Source organism: Podarcis erhardii (genome assembly GCF_964252035.2).
Source record: "Podarcis erhardii genome assembly, chromosome: 6".
Lineage (NCBI taxonomy): Eukaryota > Metazoa > Chordata > Lepidosauria > Squamata > Lacertidae > Podarcis > Podarcis erhardii.
The window spans coordinates 42,496,764-42,516,746 of NC_138510.1; the positions used below are offsets into that span (position 1 = coordinate 42,496,764).

The 19,983-nt window shown below is 43.4% G+C and overlaps 1 long non-coding RNA gene across 2 annotated transcripts in view; it reads left to right on the forward strand.

Annotated features, from left to right (window-relative positions):
* LOC309344148 overlaps positions 1–19,983 on the forward strand; it is a 62,633-nt gene that overhangs the window by 12,797 nt on the left and 29,853 nt on the right. Inside the window, exon 3 of one of the 2 annotated variants that reach the window (XR_014157634.1) lies at positions 16,916–18,313. The exons of the other annotated variant lie outside the window; for it this stretch is intronic. This is a non-coding gene — a long non-coding RNA (uncharacterized lncRNA). Of the gene's footprint in view, positions 1–16,915; positions 18,314–19,983 lie in introns of those variants that run through there. 2 annotated transcript variants of the gene reach the window in all.

Genomic DNA, 19,983 nt, shown 5'->3' on the forward strand with positions numbered 1-19,983 from the left:
AAAGTAACCAACACTTGACTGTACTGTTTTCTGCCCCAAAAGACAAGTGCACTTTCTTGTAAGTAAAGAAGTGATTATTTATTATTGCAGACTCAGCATTGTGGGAAGAGAAGCATATAGTCCAGATGTTTTTACAAGGTAAAGGGGAAGTCATAAAAAGACCAATTCAGAATCAAGGTCAAGTTTCAGATGCCCAAGTTCAGTAAACAGGTTTCAAGACTACATGTGAGCTGTGAAGTTGCTCAAATGAATTTCCCTACCTCCCTGCTAAGCTTTTAAGCAGAAGTGGAGAATGCCCAGCTACTCATCACTCCAGGAATTCATGGCCTGAAGGCAGGCACTGCCCAGGGAAAGTCTGCCTCTCCCTGGGAGACATTGCCAGATCCACCTTCTCATTCTCATTCTCTGGCAGGGATACAACCACCAAATTCTCAAATGGCCCCCTCTCTTCTGTGGGTGTGTTGTTGTTGTTGTTGTTGTTGTTGTTGTTGTTGTTGTTGTTGTTGTTTCTGCCTTATATAAAGCACTAATGGAACCTCTGTAATACCTGCTTATTTAGAGACATTAAAAGTTATTGGAAGTCATTCGTACACCTCTATTTATTTCAACTACTACAAATCAATGGGATGCAGTGATTGGTCTGGGAGCACAAATCCTGTAAAAGTTATGAGGCTTCTGGTGTGTGGATGTGATCAGTGCCTGGATGGGAAGCTGCTAGGAGCTCACATAAACCATTCTGGGCTTCCTAAAGGATACACGTAAATCAGGGAAGAGCAACTTGTCACCCTCCAGATGTTAGACTCCAACTCCCATCAGCCCCACCTAGCATAGCAACATCTGGAGGGCCACAAGTTCCTAACCCTTGATATACATCACCACCACCATCCATAGTACACTGACTCGTCTCCCACGTACAACAGCTGAAGAACCTACAGTACTTTCTATTTTGTAGTTGATGTTATTGGATGATGTGATAGGTTGTAGCCACTAGGTAGCAGTAGAACATCAATGTTGAATATAATGCAACTTTAATTTACTCTGAAATATGGAGGAAAGTGGTGGAAAAGGGGGAATGGGAAATGTGTTAGATGCAAGAATCAATAGAATTATTCCTTTCTAGATGCCTACTCCATGGTTACCACAGGCATCTTTGATCTTGTTTGGGTGTCATTGTACTGGGCATATTTCTAGGTGTGGAACAAGGTATTTTAAAATCGAAGTTTCATATTCAAGGCCAGGTCGGCAATCTAGACTTGGTAGTGATGTGGTGAAGCCAATATTAGTTGTCATATTTTGTGCACACTCTGCCATGGTTTCCTATGCTTGTGCCAGGATGTGGAAGGCTGTGGTCTTGACAAATAGTGGAGCATTGACAAGTTTGGCCACTATGTCAAGAAATAAATAAATAAAAATTAATGGCTTAATCATAGACCACACCAACATTGGAGATAAAAGTTTATTATGACATTATTCATGCTATGTCTGCAGACATCTAATTCCCTCAGCATTGTGGTTCTCTTCTGAAGTGAGTGTTCCCCTCTAAACATCCATTCTACTGATGCTTCCAAAATCACTACAGTTGTGTAATATTTTTGTCAAATTACATTCTTGGTTCAACTGTGTTGCTATTGAATACTTTAATCATGCATTGACTTATTGATATTTAAAAGGGATTTGCTCGAGCCAAATGAAACTCGCAAATTATGGGAAATGAGCATGATTCTGTGTGCCTGCTGTCAAAATATCTTCACCAAAGAAAGATTTTTATTCCTCTAATATGTGTATAATTACTGTCTACATTAGATAGTAGGAAGTAAGGTTTCTGTAGTTTTCACAAGTTATGCGTTTACCTTCTCTCATTGTATATTGTTGTACTGATGGATATTTTTATTATTTCTATCTATAGTCATGGTTTTCAGCCTTTTGGAGTCCACAGCTCCCTTGACCAAATACATTCTTCCTGCGGCACCCCTGTGGAGCTCAGGAGCACCAGTTATGTCGCCCCTTGCCTGCAGAGCAGGCAGCCTCTCACCCTTTTTTGAACATGCTCCCTTGTGGCGTGTTCCCTCAGCCTCCTCTCCTCTTCTCTCTCCTTGGGAGTCCTCCAAGCAGCTGTTGCTGCCACCCGTGGTCTCTGAGCTGCCCCGCCCCTGCCCCAAAGAGAGGTGCCTCCTCACACTGCCCCACAGGGACCTGGTCTGGTGGACTGGCTGGCCAGGCTCCCTCACCTGCTTGCTTGCTTGCTTGCTTGCTTACTCCAAGGCTTCCTTAGCTACTGGCAACCAGCACCCCCTGGCCAGCCCCAGAGGCACCATTTGCCTGGGGCGCTTGTAGCCAGGGCTCCTGCAACAAACAGCTGTGCAAGCCTTTGGGAGGCAGAGAGACAAGAGGGCATCAGAGGAGGAAGGGAAGGAAAGGGGGACAGAGGCCAGTGTTGCCCGCGGCACCCCTGACCATCATTCAAGGCACCCCAGGGTGCCACGGCACACTGGTTGAAAACCACTGCTGAAAACGTTGGCAGCATTAAGGTAAATTCAACAGTGTTTATAAGTTTTGATGGATGTAATAATGGAATACTGTGTGCTTTAGTTTATGTAAAATATGCAGGGATTTATGTTATGCAAAATGAACCATGGAAAGAGAAGAAGGGACGTCATCGATATTTTAAGGTTGTTTAAATGAATATTCGAAATTGTAAAACAGGAAAAAAAAAATCTTCCTCTCGGTACTAGTAGTAGGGGACAGCTAATAAAGTGTTGGAAATTTCAAGACAGACAAAAAAAAAATACTTCTTCACACAGTGCATAGTTTAAATATAGAATTTGCTCCCACAAGATGGAGTGAGGGTCACCAATCTGGATAGTTTTAAAAAAGGACAAGGCTATCAATGGCAACTAGCCAATGGCAACTAGCCTTCACTTTCAGGATCTGAATGCCAGCAGGTAGGAACTTTAGGTTCCTAGGAACTGCAGGGCAGAACACGGTTGCACCCAGATCCTGCTTGCAGGCTACCTATGTGCACCTGGTTGGTCACTGTGAGAACAGAATGTTGGACTAGATGGCCCTTTAGCCTGATCCAGCAGGACTCTTTTTATGCTCTTACTATAAAATGTTTTTTTAATAATAATAAATGATATTGCATCAGCTCGGGTAGGCAGAAGCATACCCACGTAGGCCAAGGTGCTCACAACAGGTCTATGGCGTCTGTCACACTCTAGATGGTCATTTATTTGGGGTGGGGGCTGATTTTCAGGGCTCTCGACTTTGACCCTGAAGTCCAGCCCTAGTAATTACAGGTATACCCCACTCCCCATAGTGCGCTATGAGGTAAGGCAGTGGTGCTTACCTGACCTCTTGGCAGTGGGGGCACTGCTGTTTACTGAATGGGAGAGTAGAAGGGCCAAGGAAAGGAAGGCTGGCACTGTGCAAAGTCTCATCTGCTACTGCTCACAACATTTTTTGCTTCATAGAACTCCAGGTGTGCACATAGAGTTTCCAGGTGAGTCTTCTATCTAGGCATTGATCAGATCCAAACCTTATTAACTGCAGCAAGGTTGCTGCCTCATGTGCCTTCAGATCATGTCCTGAACAGATTAACTGTCTGGCTTTCAATTGATTTCATCAATTAATTAATCACTTACAGACATAGGTTTTTCCTCCCCCCCCCCCAAAAAAATCCACAATAAGATAGTTGGAAGCAGGTTGCAAGCCACTTCTGTTAATGATTTTGTGACATAGAATGCTCTTGGTGTTAAAGTCCAGGTGGCAAAGTGGTCAGTTATGCCTTCTAGAAGGCCACAAATCCAAGTTTGTGGAAGAAGCAGATTTCAAAGCAAACAAATAAAAAGCACATCTTGCTATATCTAGAAACTAAGTTGCTACCACATACATATTTTGAAAAGTCAGGCTTCTGCAATTGCTTTTCCCTGGAAACGTTATCGATTGTGGTCTGTAGGTGGCAGAAACTTTCTGCAATAAATGTGCTCCGATTTCTTTGACAGAAAAGCACTGTTGGTTACCATTTTGATAACACTAGCTCTATAGAAAGGAACACTGACCCCAAGATTTCCATGGGAGCCAGCTGACACAAATATATTCCGGGAAATAGCAGGAGAGTACATAACAGGATTCTGCCTCCCCCCCTCCCTGACTGCCTGACAATACAACTCCCAAAGCATCAAGGAATCAAAAGCGGCAAGAAATCCAAGCCTCAGTCAGCTCATGATGATTTTTGACATCTTCACCAGAGGCTTCTTGGAGGCTATGAAAACAAGCTGCTACTTCACCAGATCTTAACCCTTTTGACCCTCACATGTAAAAATACAGAGGGTGGCAAGAAGCCAAACCCCAGGAGCTTTGCTAGTTTCTTAAAAGACATGGTGCACAGACCTATGGCGTAGATTAACATAAAATTTGCATGTACTCATTTAAATGTAGGAATTTAATTTTAGGAGGCTTGTTAGGTTCCAGATGTCCCCTACAATATGCAGAGATGCAAATTTAGATGAATCTCATAGGGCAGAAAACCAAGACCGCCTGTCTAGCCTTAATCTGAGCTGTGGGCCATGTGCACTGCATGTGGACTGGGCTCTCCATTTCATCTCACAATCTTTTGGCAAGAACTTGTGAATATATTGAAACTAAAACAAGTGCCTCTGGTCAAATTAAGATAGCAGCATGTCTGCAGACTCTCACTGGCCCTGCATTTTATAGTGCACCTAGTCAAAGCAAAGAATAATTTGAATAGTTTTAATGGGCAAAGCCAACTTGATAATGGGTCCCAAGGTCCCAATCAGGTCATGCTGATCTCTTGCATCTTCAGGAAGGCCTACTGGGAGGGTATGCAATGGCAGACAAGTTGTTATTTCATCAGACCTCAGGCTTTTGAAATAAAATGTGTAGGTTTTATGAGCGTGGTGTTTCAACTTCAGTTGGATCATTTAACCCTGAACTTGAACACCAAAAGTTTATTCTGTTATCTTGGTCCTCAAGAGGCAAATGCCGCACTGTGATCCCTGTGTGCAGCGGTTAAACGGGTGTTCAAGCATCCAGGGAGAATTCTTTCATAAATATACATAACAAGCCTCACTGAGTTCTCAAAGGAAATGCCCCCTCTTTTCTTCCTGGGCTCATAAAACATGTGTGCAGGAGCTGGGGTTTGACCTTCAAATGGAGAATTTGTCAACTCATGAGCTGGAAATTGAAAGAGGAAGCAGCTGGACATTTAAAATCCAAGGCCATGTTTTAAAATAAGACATAATAACCACTCTTATGCTGAATGCCATGTGACTCCCTAAAAAGCTGGCACACAGGCAGTGAATTTGGAAGAGGTGTGGGAAGCTCACAAGAAGGCACGAAGGGAAAGGGAAACAAATAAGTATTAGGGTTCGTCCACACTTTCGCCTGCCTTGTATTTTGATCATATTATGAACTGTTTAAATCCTCCAAATCCAATAGTTTTTCCTTTCCATAGCTAAGCCTTATGAAAATCTGACCTTTCCCACTGAATTGAAGCTTGGTTAAGCAACATCTGGCTTTGGATTTTCTGCACATCTGGTAAGATCCGATTCAGCAGGTAAAATGGGATTCTCACAATGAGACCCTGGGGAATTAATCTTGGACCCAGGGGAATTAATTGGTACATATTATGGGTGGCGCTGTGGTCTAAACCACAGAGCCTAGGGCTTGCCGATTGGAAGGTTGGCAGTTTGAATCCCCGCGTTGGGGTGAGCGCCCATTGTTTGGTCCCAGCTCCTGCCAACCTAGCAGTTCAAAAGCACATCCAAGTGCAAGTAGATAAATAGGTACCGCTCCGGGGGTAAGGTAAACGGTGTTTCCGTGTGCTGCTCTGGTTCGCCAGAAGCGGCTTAGTCATGCTGGCCACATGACCTGGAAGCTGCCTGTAGACAAACACTGGCTCCCTTGGGCTATAGAGCAAGATGAGCGCACAACCCCAGAGTCATCTGCTGCTGGACCTAACAGTCAGGGGTACCTTTACGATCAAATCATGGGCAAGTGAAAGTGTGGTTGAGTCCTGAGTAGCAAAGAGAATGTGATCAAGCTGAAAGACAAAGGACCCCTAGTTAGGAAGAAGTAACTATTCTTTTGCAGTCCTTTATTCAAAGTGGCCATTCCCTTCCAACCATGGAGCCTCTTTCCTTAATGCTGGGACAGAACCTTAGTAGTAGTCAAAATGCTCCTCTCTCTGGCTGGTGCCCGTTCCAGGGCTCTGTTTCTTTTTAACAATCCATGATGTTCAAATTGAACAGGTCTAGAAAAGGCAGCAGATTTGGCTGGGGGATAACACGGAAAGCAATGAGGTGGAGAGGTTGGGATTGAAGAAAGCTCTTCTTGTAACAAAATGTTGCTGCTGTTTCAAAGCCTGTACTTTATTTTTCTATCTTGTATAATCTGCGTTCTTAAGGAGAAGTGGCAGCAGGCTGGAAAATCTCTGATTGAAATTGCAGAATCAAATAGTTTTCGCTGTGTGCATGAGTGTGTCGGAGTGCACACACAAAGGAGGCCTCTTTATGTTCTGAATGGGAATGCTAGAACATAATTTCACATAAGTATGTGCAAGCATAGGGCTACTTCATGCCACTGGTATGCACATGGCCTGTGCGTGCATTGTTGGTGGGACAAGACTAGCCAATGTTACCCTGCAATCTCGTAATTCATGTTTCCAAGGAATGTGTAAATCCTTCTAATACCTGCTCTCTGCTATAAAAGGGATAGCTACAGGGTTAGTTCTAGAACTGGCAACCCCACCTGACTCCATGCAACTATCCATAACACAAGCCAACCATGTGTCATCCAGGCCAAATTGTTTAATTGTTGATTAGCCCGCACATGAAGATTATGTCCAAAACTCCTCATAACATTTTCAGGGTACTGTTAGAGTTGGTACTAACATACCAAATTGGAAATGGGGGGGGGGGAGATTGTAGGGTTGAGAAGAACATAATCCTTATGGCCACATGCCAGGACTGAAGGATGTAATACCAGAATTAAAAAAATATGGCTGTGCTGTTTGCCCATTCAGGGTCACTCTGTGGATGTTCAAATGCACACTGTGCTTAACTCGATTTTCTTTCTGAACTTTTCCCTGTCAGGTGAGAAAGGCTTTTGCTTATGCTCAGATGCACTCAGCCCCAAAACAAAAATTGGTGACTTTGGAGGGCATCTTTTTATTCAGGCATGGGCCCAATGGGTTATGTGCCAGTGGTGTGTGGAGGCAGAGCCACATATAAAGGTGCTTGAAATGAACTAATTCAGAATAAAGACCGCCCTGCTTCAATTTCCCCCATAGCTATCTCAGATTAGAGTTCTCAACCCTATGGAGGTTTACTCAGAAGTAAGCCCCACAAGGAGTGTCACATGCTAGACTGAAGACTGAAGGCACTTGAGTGTGATAGCACTGGGTTGAGGAACTCTGTTTCACTGATAACCAGGCAGGTGTTTTCCACTTGATGCGTTAGATATTTACATAATACTTTTACTCAGGCTTGTGTCAGCTGAATTGTTACTAATTTTTCCTGTAACTGACTTCGCATATAATGAAGACATTTTAGATGCTGTTTTAGTATTGTTTTGATGTATTCGTTACGTATTGTGTGTATTTTATTCACTGCTTGAATATTCTTTATGAACAAAACAGTTATACATTCTTATATAAATTAGAAGTAAATAAGTATGCAGTATGATTGTTTTTAAGTAGAGCAGAGCAATACAGTTACTAAACTGGAAATCAAGCAAACGTAATCTCGCTCTCTCTCTTTATACACACATGGCAGAAGCCTACCAATTTGTTCTCAGACAGCTGGGAGGGAAACTTATTTTCCCCAAACCACAAAACCAGAAAAAAAGTTTTTAAAAATAGCAAGCAAAAAACCAATTTATTTTATCAAATAAAATGCTGCCCTTTCCAATTGTTCTGAAATTACACAGAAAGTGAGGCAGAGAGGGGAACTCTTTTAAAAGCTGGGGAAAATCGGGAGGAAATTAATACAAAGGAAGGAACCCTGGTGGGATGGAAGAACAGGAGCAACTTTAGGTGATACCCGGGGCTGTATAAAACACATTCTGGGCCTCATGTAGCTCTGTGGGCACTTAGCACAATCCCCTCTCCCAACTTACTGGCCTGAAGTTTGGCAAACATCATCCCTAAGGTATTATGCCTGCAAATTTCACCCAATTCTACCCCCCCCATCACACATAGCAATTTCTGTTTTAAAAAACCATCAAACCCTCAACCCTTAGAAGGCTCGTCTGCACCATTTTTGTCTCAGATGTGGCAGTCTTCATTGCCTCAAAAGGGGCTGCTATCCTTGCAAATTTCACCCAATTCTGCACATACACACAGAGAAAGATATAGATATATAGCTATCTGTTGAGTTCTCCAAAGCAACTATCTACTTCAGACTTGTGCCAAGCAGGAATTGCCCAGAGTTGTATGAAACAAAGCAACCCACAATCTGAAGTCCCAAATGAAATATTTTTATGTACATACAGTTAGAAGCAGTCCTTGCCTTGATATATGGTGGAGCTTATTAGACATAATTTTCCCACACCAGTTCAGACAATTTGGCATAGGCTACACAGGACAGAGCTTTAAGCGGGGTAAGATGCATTGGGGATGCCATTCCACTTCTTTTCAGGTGGACAAACCTGAGTCTGGCCTAGCCATCCTGCTTCCTCCCCCCCCCCCCCCCCGCTTTGGGCACTGACCTGTGGTACGCATGGTTGCACTGAATCAGCACACCATACCCCGATACAACCTTTATCATCCCCAGCCCTGGCACTCATGGCCTCTGAACTGATTAAAAGTGGCAGGCCGATTGTCTCTGGGCAAAGAGTACCATTTCCTTTCTCCTCGCACAAATAGGCGCTTTCACACCTCATTGAATTAGTGGCTGTTGTTTGATGGCAGAGCTCCGGAGCCTGAAGAGGCCTTGATGGATTAGATGCTGCCAGAGACAATGCTGACAAACAGGTCCCGGGCTTTGTTTTATTCCTTATATTCTCTCTTCTTTATTTTATTCCTTACTTTTAATGACTAATGTGGCCCTTAACACTTTCCAAATTCCAGATTGCGCAAGGTGTGTTAAACTGCCCGTGCTTCCATTATTGCTGTTTATTATTCACGGCAGAACAAGGCCCAGACAGCAAATTGCTTTGTTGATCCTGTGAAGAGAATCGATTCTCATACTCTTAGTATACTTGACATATTTATCACTGGACTGGGGTAATGGAGAACATCACACTTGGACTGTTAGTAATATTGGCCTGTGTAGGGAACCCACTTGGGTTTAGGCTTCTGTTTTTTGGCACAGAGGCTTCCCAAATATATCTTTCCAAGTTTAGATATAATCAAAAGAGAGGCAATCATCTTGTCCAAGGAAAGATGGAAGAACTGCAGCACAATAATTCTATGTTACACGCTTTCCTGCTGAGCATCAGTACCCAATAAAACTTTGCTTGGATTAACTTGCACTTGAAAAAGCCCCCAGAATACTTTTATGATTATGAATACTTGTGTGAATTGCGAAGAGCCAACAGCTGTCTTATGAAGGATCGCCCATTAGGTTAAGTTAGCATTGGGCCACCAAGAAACAATCTTGTCATGTTGTCATGCGCCGGAGAGAGAAAGAGAGAGGGGTTTTTTAACCTGCATTCTTGCTACACAGAGAAGACTGTTGACACTCACAAAGCCCAGTATGTTAACAGTGTACTGGAGAAAAATTCAAGGCAGCTGGTATCACCCTTTTTATACTCAGGTGACCTGTATTCCTGGGGATCCTAGAGTTCATAGTTAAGCAGACATACTGGTGTGCACACTTTTCTTTTAAAGTTCTGGTGGCTTTTCAATTCAGTCGCCTGTTTTGGAGCAGCGCCTTTTCAAATGACCAAAGGCTTTGTGGCATTTATGGAAGAACTTCTGAACACATGTCAAAGAGTCAGAGAGATTGGGGACGGGGGAGAACCCCACCAGCACACTTTTATCCCACTGTTTTCTGTGAGAGAAATTTATGCACATTTCTAGGTCATCAGTGTGCTAGACAATACACAGACCAAAAAAAGAAGTGTCTCCATGTCCATTCAGAAGACCTCTATCTTACATTAGATGACCAAGCAAAGTATGTGGGTAGAGTACTGGGTTGTCAGACAGTAGGAGAGGATCAGGTGAGTTGAAACAAGGGTGACTCAGATCTAAAATGTCAATGCATTGATATTCCAAAGGACCTAGGCCTTGATATAGTTTTAGCAGTCCATGGTCAATTCTGATTGACACAAGTGCTTCTAAGTTTTCACCTGGATGCTCAAAGGTCTTGTCTTTACAACCAGCAAAAATGTCACCAAGCCCACTAGAAAATCAGCAGCATTCCATGGCAACAACCCGCAAAACAGAGGCATTCTAAAAACTGCAGCTAAGGCAAAGCTTAATGCATTTCAGGTTATGATGCAGCCCTTCCTCTGCTGACAGGTTTAGACAAAGGTCAATATTTTATTAAGCAGGAAAATAAGAGCTGTAGACACCTTTCTCTTGTCTCCCTGGTTCCTGTCACTGCTTTTGCCACTAGAGAGTTCAAAGCACCCAGTGAGCAGGAGAAAATAAGAAGAGGAAAGAAATGTAAAGGAAAACCAGTTTGGAAAGGAGGTGATGCTCTTTTAATGGATCGGACTGTGTGCTGGCAACATGGCCGTCCCAGCACTACAAATCAGCCAGCGTAACCCACCCACTGGGAACTTCTGCTACAAACTCTTAATGAAACATTACAGAGAATAACAGATCATAAAGCTGTGGTGTGCACACAGATCATTAATGCATAAGGGCAGCTGATGCATACACAAGGAGACAAGCAACAAACAGAGTCTGAGGATGGACTAACTTGCTTGGGCAAGCCTCAGCTCTCTCTCCCTCCCCCCTCTCTCCTTCGTTATTATTATGAGTGGAAATAGCAGTTGCAAAACAGTAATCAATCATGTATAACTGGAAGCTAAGTGTTACTACTAAAGAATTAATTCACGGAGTGTGTATTCGAGCATCTTTTTTCAACCCTTGCAGTTGTGAAGTCATCAGCCAGAGATTTGCAGTCCTGGGTCCCCAGGAACATCCGAGGCAGCAGATTATCTAAACCAGCACTGCAAACACTTGATCACGTGAGTACCAGTATTGTAAAACTGGTGCTTGTGACAACTGAAACCACAATGCACAGTTTGCACTCCAGATAGATAGATTCTGCTGGTCCCTGGGCAGATTTGATCATGCAAAGGCTGCCTTTTGTTATTAAATCACACACCGGTGAGTGGACAACAAGCTGTTGTTTGGGTGGGTAACAGCCACAAAGAAGTGAAGAATAACCAGGCAAGCAATTAGCAAATGACAAAATAAGGAAGGCTGACAGGAAAAGCTAATCTAGAGGCAGCTGGTAACCATGGAATTGAAGCAACGTGGCACAGTGTCTTATTTATTTATCTGTTTATACCTGCATTTGCTAAGCACCATAAAGAAATCAAAATAAGATACATGAGCCCTGCCACCAGGCATTTGAAGGAAGGAGAGTTGAGAGCAAAGGGAGAGAAGCAAAATGGTTTGGACAGTGCCAGATTATTATTTTTTTAAGGGATTGAGTTATTTATAGGCATTTATATCTGTTTGAGGCCAGACTGGTCTCTTGCTGGTGGCGATCTTGTTGTGATGGACATATGGAGGTGGAACAACAACCTAGGGCTCGTCCATACTTCGGCTTGTCGTGTGCATAGAAAACATGGGTCCAAGTGGTTTTCCGCTTCTCTTGCACTTTCTAGGCATGGGTCTGAGCTATTTTGCCTTTGCCGCACTGCTTTCCCCCAGAAAACCGACTCTTCAGCACTAAATCAGAAGAAATGGCAACTCGTGGAAAACCCAATTGCCATTTGTTCCGTCCGATTGAGTGCTAAACTGAGGGTTTTCTTGGGGGAAAGCAGCGGGGCAAACGGAAGTGTGTCCCTCATGGCCCTTAGACCTTGGGCTCATGCCAGGAGCCAGAGTGCCCTTTCCCTTCCCCCAGCAGTCAGAGGTAAACTGACAATAAGAACACAGTCCTGGCAGAAGCAGGGAATGCAAGTTCCTTGCTGCTGGCTGCATATCAAATTATTCTTTATCATTTATTTGGTAAATTTATACCCCACTTTTCAGTTAGGAGTCTTCAAAGCAGCTAACAAAGATTTATAAAATCAAAAGGGATACACCAATAACCACAAGCTCACATAACAAGCAGTCCGACAAAGGCAGCAGTCAGCTTCAGGTGTTCATTTCCACAGGACGGATGGTGTCACTTGGCTATGTCGTGAGGAGGGGACCATCCAACTGGAGACGGCCCTGATATTGTCTTTGTCCCCCCCCCCCCCCCCGAATTTTTCAGTTTCTAAGTAAAAGCACCAATATCTATCTAAATATATCTGAATCGATATTGCTGCCCTATCAGTGGTTCCGCAAAACAAATGCAAGGTCCAATGTGGTGTAGTGGTTAGAGTGCTGGGCTGGGACCTAAGTGACCGGGGTTTGAATCCCCACTTGACCATGAAGGCTCAGTGGGTGACCTGGGGCCAGTCACTGCCTTTCAGCCTAGCCTACCTCACAGGGCTGTTGTGACAGTAAAGTGAGGAGATGGATGTATGCCACCCTGAGCTCCTCAGAGATAAGGTGGTCTATAAATGTAATAAATAAATAAGAAAGAAATAAAAACTATTTTTAAAAAACTGCAAACACAGTTAAGTCACAGATTCATATACTGACATACCATCTGAACCTAATCACTAACCACTGGACAACACTCCTATCCATATAGTCAAGACCCTGCCATTCATGAGCATGGCAGATCAGCTTATTTGCTTTCCTGTTGATGATAGCAAGTTAATTGCACGCACACTGCAGAAGCTGCCGGCTCCATTGGATTTTCTGTGTCACTCATTACAAGACAGTTTAAAATAATGTGGCTTGGTGGCTGGGTCCAGAAAAGCATGGAATCCATTACAGGAGATTTTTATTTTATTTTACTTTATTTCACCCAATACCTTGGGGGTTTAGAGCTTCATCTGTGTGTTACTTCCTCCAAATGGAAAAACAGAATAAATGCATATTTGAAGTAATAAAAGCCCTTTCGTACCCCAACCGAGTACAAATTAACAATTACTAGTGCTGTCTAATGCCTTTCTGCCCGAACATTTTCATTTAACAGCCGTTCTTTTATCTTCAATGCTCCAGTTATTTTCCCCCTCCAAGATATTTATTGTTAGGCTGCTGCTGTTTTGTTTTATTTTCCTTTTTTCCAATTTAGCAGCAGGAGGAAAAGATTTCATCCTGTTTGTTGTGCAGAGAGAGAGGGAGAGAGAGAAGGAGAGAGGAGAAACCAATTTTATCCTCATGTACAGGTTACATTGCCCTGCAACTATAAAGAGGAATATGTTCTGGAGCTAAGCTCCATGAACTGTTTTGTGGCCCTTCACAACTGGGCAATCTCTGGCTGAATTAGCAGTCAGGTTGCCAGCTCTGGAGTTCTACAGTTCTGGTCCCAAAAAGTGGGTAGCTAGACAGCAGAGCCCTTTAGCCTCTGGCAGCTGGGGATGAAGATGGAAGTAAGCATGAGAGGAACCCCTGTTGCTCTGACTCCTCCATTTCCATTCTCCTCTCTAATATGAAAGGTTGGTACAATAGCTGCAGACCAGAAAAAAAGAAAAGAAATGGAGGCATCAGAGCAACAAGGATTGCTGTCATGCTCACCTCCTGCTGCTTCTCTTGCTTACACAACACATTGCCACTACACTGGAGCTGTGGTTGTGATGGGTGTATAAATTGTACGCTGGAGTACTGACTCCTCCTCTAGATGTCTACCAGAGACCTGAATCAGCCGGATCATAGCTGGAAGACAGACAAGCTGGCCATGCATTTGCAAAACAGCAAAGAGAAAATGCTGAGAGTCTTTGAGCGTTGGACAATTCCCAAATGGATTCAGAAAGAAAGCATGATAGGGCTATAAACACAATGCATTAATGACCCTCAGGCCCCCTCAACTTTGAGGTTGTGTTCAGCACCTCTCCCCTTTGCCACTAGGTGGTGACATGAGTTAAGGGACAAATCTTGATCTTTGCAGCACATCTGGACCAACAGTTAATTAATTTGGCAAAAACTGTGTTTGGCTTTTATCCATTTTAAAAGTTGAAAAGAAGATACATCTCACAAACTTGAGCAGGGATGCACAGGATAATAATATCTACTATTTAAGTCTGATATCACATGATTTTTTTGGCATCCTCTTTGCTACATGAACTTTCCTAGGGACCTGCTTACATATTATGGCCACCTGGGAGCCAAAAGGAACCTCCTTGACCTGGCTACCTATTCCAGGTGCTGTTGCCACTGGGATATGTGCTGTTTAATGGGCCAGGCTTTCTCATCCTTGCTGCCTTGCAGTCCATCACTACTCAGTTACTTCTAGCTTGGTGGAGACTGAGCAGTCTTTTGGATGAGGGCAATAGCTCCTATAGGGCTTCTGCTTGAAATGTACTACCCCAGGGGGTTCTCACTTGATCACCTGTGGGTGACTGGGTCCTAAATGGGAGTCAAGGTTTGTACCCGATGCCTTTGCCATATACATCATCAGGCCTCATGGCTCTCTGATAATTTTGGGCACCTATTCTTCTGAATTAGTGGTCATGTCACTGCTTAAAGTTGGGATAATGATCCCCTCTTTCTCTTCCACACCCATATCTTCAGCATCCTGAAGAAGCTTTCCATAACAGGGACTGTGGGGAATTTAATTTCCTTAGGGTGCTTGATGTCTGCTCAGGCAAAGGCCAACATGTGGTAAGAAGGAAGGGAAAGGGAGGAGGGATACACCTGCCATTGTTAAATCTGCTGCATCCATAAAGAAAAGGGGGGCAGCAAGTAGATGGATGTAGGTGACTAACTGAACTGGACATGGGAGAGAGAGATAAGAGTTCTTCTCTGGGTAAGATTACAAACTGAGCCAGAGGGGAACTATGCCATAATCGTATGGGTTTGTACTGCTCACCTTGGGTCAAAGGCAGGTATTAGGATTTCCTGAGGTTTATATTCAGAGCCAAAATATATTATGAAGTTCAGTGAGATCACTAGTCCTTGAACAAAATTGTTCTGACTCTAAATAAACAGAAGGAACAACACTGACTTCTTCAGAACATCCTAAAAGTTAAACCTTGGTTTTTACCCATGTTTTATCTCCTGCAACAGCCCATGACTTATTGTATGGAATGGAAATTGTTTATGTACAGTATATTATATTAATGTTTATTTATATTTTATAATTTTACCTGTTGTAAATTTCCTAAGCATTGTGCTCAGCAGAAAGGTGGGGTATGAATATTTTAACTTAATAAATACCTCCACATTCTCATTTAGTTTTTATAAAGGCCCAAAAGGAACCAGCAACCTACCTTGTGAGCAAAAAGCCACACCTAACCTCATATTGAAAACATTTTTTGACATGCCCAGGCAAAGGGATGTAGCTCAGTGACAGAGCATCTGCTTTCCATGCAGGAGGTCTCCAGTTCAATCCCTGGCATCTTCAAATAGGACCAGAAGAGATCCCTGCCTGAAACCCCGGAGAGATGCTGCCAGTTAATGTAGACAGTATTGAGCTAAATGGGTCAGTGATTTGACTCAGCATAAGGCAGCTTCACATGTCCCTCTGTTATATTTAAACCAAGCACGATAGTTGGTCCCATCTGTTTGAGAATGACACTTGTAGCTGTCCTCTAGCTATGCTAATGAGGAATTATAGGCTCTTTTCAGCCTTTGTGGACAATGCCACAAAGACAGGGGACACAAATTATTTTTTTAGAAGTGCTTTTTTAAAATTTGAGACTATCTGTTATGGTTAGTGTGCTGCTGCCTCCACAAAAGGGCAGAACCCAGAGCTCCAATAGCAGGGGCTGAACTGTACAAAGACGTCTTACTGTTTATCTGGGTAAGCTATTCAGCTTTCCCATTAGGGATGGCATTGAAAACCATATATGAATGAGTACTGCTGCCCCTTGGACTACAGATGTCTCTGCATGAAACATCAACAGCAAATAGCTTTGTGAATATCCTCAAACTGAGCATTCACTCCCATCAGGAACAGCAAACAGTTGCTGGGCTGCAAATCCATTCGGATCTTCCAGTGAAAGGAAGCTATTCTTTGGCGTGAAAGAAGGGGGTCAGGGAAGAAGGGAATGTCAATATTAGCCTTTCTTTTATGAAAAGAATCTTCCTATGCAAATGTCAGGCGTATGCTTCAACCTGCCAAAGTCCTAGCACAGCACAATGGCCTTTATAGCTTGGGAGCCAATCCAAGAGACCTGCCTGCTGCAGTGGCAAGGGAACCCTGGAAATGAGGCGGCCATAGCATTTCCCTCACAGTTGTGTGTGTCACTGGTTTTGTGAAGATGAATGGGACTAAGGAGACGTGTGGAGGAAAATGAGGGGTGTAGGACTTGTAAGCGCACACGACAAGAATGAATTAGCGAGATCAAAACGTAATGGATCAGGAGGCCTGGAGTTGGTCCTTGATGGATGTAATTGTCATGGATGTAATTGTCCATGATTAAAAACCTCCCTAATGAGAGGCATACATTTTTTAAAAAAAACCTGCAGTTAAGACTAGGGGGATGGTGCAGAATGCCTCAGATTTGACAGCCGTGGTGTCTTTGGCTGTCTTGCAGAATTCACGTTTGAAATGGGTAGGAAGCCAAGCCTGTCTTGGCAAGCCACATCTCAGGTTCTCCTAAACCTGTAGTGCCAGAGGGACTACAGTATTTACAACACAGCTTGTCAGTGGAAAAGAAACCCAACATGAAGTGAGAGAAAAGAGACTTTGTGCTGGTCATCATGCAATGGCTTTTTCCACCTTCCTAGCTCGACTCTCCAGCCCTAGGAGCCTTCATAAAGGAGCTGTTTCCAGAGGAAGAACTGTGAGGTGAGAGAGACTTTGTATTCATGGCATCATTGGTTTTACCTGTGCTACCCCACCTCCAGCCCAAGGAACCTTCAGAAAGGAGTTGCTGCCATGGACATTGTGTGTGTGTGTGTGTGTGTGTGTGTGTGCCTTTTAATGAACTGGATAGAGTGAAAAATTGTGAGTCATGGGGGTGGGGAGTGTTGTATGAATGTGGCAGTGCTTGATTTATTTTTTGGTTGCTATTTTCTTAATGTTGTTGGCGTTGCTTTATAGTTTATGAATGCTGCAGTACTTTGTGAATCCTATAATATGACATGTGCTGCAATTGTGCTGTTTAGCTTATTTTGTTATATGTTTTGTGAGGGTGCTTTATGGGTTGCCATTGCTTCACCAATGATTTGTGCTGTATTTGTGATGTTCTATTTTGCTCTACTTATTCATTGTTTGTAAGCTGCTTTGTGATTCGTTTGAATGAAAAGCAGCATAGAAATATAATGAATCACATCAACCCAGGTAGGCAGAATGCATCTGTTGTCTACTATTAGCCATGATGGCTGTACTCTGCATCCATGGTTTGAGATGGCAATGCTATTGAATACCACTTGCTGGAAACCACAGGAGGGCAGAGTGCTCTTGTGCTTGAATCCTGCTTGCTGGTTTCCCATAGGCAGAAATTGTGAGAACACGATCCTGGACTAGATGAGCCATTGATCTGATCCAGCAGGAACTTCTTATGTATCTCAGGGTCGTGGGTTTGAGACCATGTGGTTGAAATATTCCTGCATAGCAGGGAGTTGGGCTAGAATGATCCTCGTGCTCCCTTCCAGCTCTACAATTCTATTATTCTCAGGATAGGTTTTGCAGAAAATGTGGTCACATGGAGAAGCCTTAGGCTTCAGGATGTGACACTAATAGATGCCTATGTTCTTGAACATTACTGATGAAGTGGTTCTTAGCAGAATAAAATGCTTAGGATCAGATGATTTACAAGACCCTGTATTTTATCTCAGTGGTAAATACCTAACTCAGGGATGGGCTCTCCAGATGTTGTTGGACTCCACCAGCCCCAGCCAGCATGGCCAATGGTCAGGGATGGATGGGAGTTGTGGGCCAGCAACATCTGGAGGACCACAGGTTCCCCATCCCTGACCTAACTGATCACAGGTGTTGTTTGCTGTTAGAGAAGAGTTGAGATGCTTAAATGAATAACCCAGCATTTTCCAGCAGCAGCAGCATTGTCTGTGTTCAAGGCATGAAAGCATAAAGCAGACAACTGATCCCACAGTGATGTGTGGCCACTGTTTAGGAACAAATAGATAATAAACAATAAAGGGAGCAAACATCCTAGCATTTTCCTCTTTTGGCTTATCAGTGTATTTGTTAACAGTTTTCACTGCTCACCGAATTGGATAAACTTGTAACAATCTCCTGAAACTAATTAAGAAACAGCTTAGCCCAATTCAGAGTATTTTAATGGGCTTTCTACTGCATGCATATGTTTCCAACTCCAAGCTCAGTGCTGGATATTCCAATGAAGATGAAATATTGTGCAGCTATAACTAGCAGACCCCAAGTTTAGCACATTGTTTTTCAGAGCAGGGAGAGGGAGAGAATGACAGCTCAGATCAGTCTTGCCTGCCAGCGCTCTTTGTGGGCAAAAGCCTTGGGTGAAAGCTGATGGTGTCCATCCCCAGTGATGTTACTGAAATAACTGAGTGGCATATATTCAGGAGTTAACTTGCAGCCACTGAAAAAGAAATTCTGTCTCTAACGTCTGGTGAGATAGGCCTAAAATAAATCTTCAAATACAAAGAAAAGAAGCCCCCCTATTTGCATGTTTTTGCATAATTTTGCTGGAGTTGCTCACAGAGTACACTTTCCTCTCGCAGTAGGAGCAGTATCCAGGTTCTCTTTGATCAGAGTCTTCAGACTGTCAATAAAGCACAGCATCAAGACACAAGTGCCGAGGGACTTGTGGCACAGAGGAACACCCGCCCTTGAATAAATCTTGCTTCCCAGATCCCCTGCAAAGAGCTCACAGCTACAATTTGGTGGAAAAATATGTTGCACCACCTGTTTTTCCATAGCCTGCACCTGCCACAAACAGCATGCATTGCACCAGACATTAAAGACCATGCTTGTAAGCTTCTGACCTTCCCAATAATTCAGTCCTCACATCCCCTCCAGCTTTCAACTGAGGAGAATAAGCTAGTCTTACACTGTGGGAACAAGGAGGCGGGATTTGACTGTGATAATGAAAAAGCCAAATGTAACTTCTAAAGGAGCTGGCGGCAGGCTGCACTTCAAAATGTGTTTCCTTACCCTCCAAGAAGCATAAGCAATACAAGAGCATATTTCCATTGCACACAGCTTCTTACTCCCCCAATGCTTGTTGTTTTCAGATTTTACTGTTTAATTTTTTATTAAAATTTCTTCAACCTACAGCATCAAGATGATCCTTTAATCCCTAGTCCCCTTAACACATATATGCATATAGTCTTTCATATCTTGCACATAAAATCACATGCACATATTTAACAACAAGCTGTCAGCTATAATTCCAGGGGCAATTCAGTGACTGCACATTCGAGGGTTCATGTCTCACGTTATTTTAGGTGCATGAGCAGTGCTTTTTTTTTCTTAAAAAAGAGGTGCCAGAACTCACCATTTACACCTCCCTTATTCTCTTATAATGGCAATGGCACCCACCTGAGATGTGCCAGAACCGAGTTCCAGTGAGTTCCAGCTGGAAAAGATCCCTCTGCATGAGGCACCCACCCACTGACATCTCCATCTACCTCAAAAGTTGTCTTTCTGCCTGGTTATCAGGGTTTTCTGGGGTCCCATGCACCTCCTAACTGTTAGGGGGAAGGACCAGTGGCAAGTAGTACACAGTCCCAGTCAGGCAGAAATCAAGATCTGGAGCAGCAAGCAAAGATCAGAGGAGCTAGAGGCAGGTAAGTAAGTTACCTCACATAGAATTGTTGTGGGGATAAAGTGGGGGGCATGCACAGGGCCCCGAGCC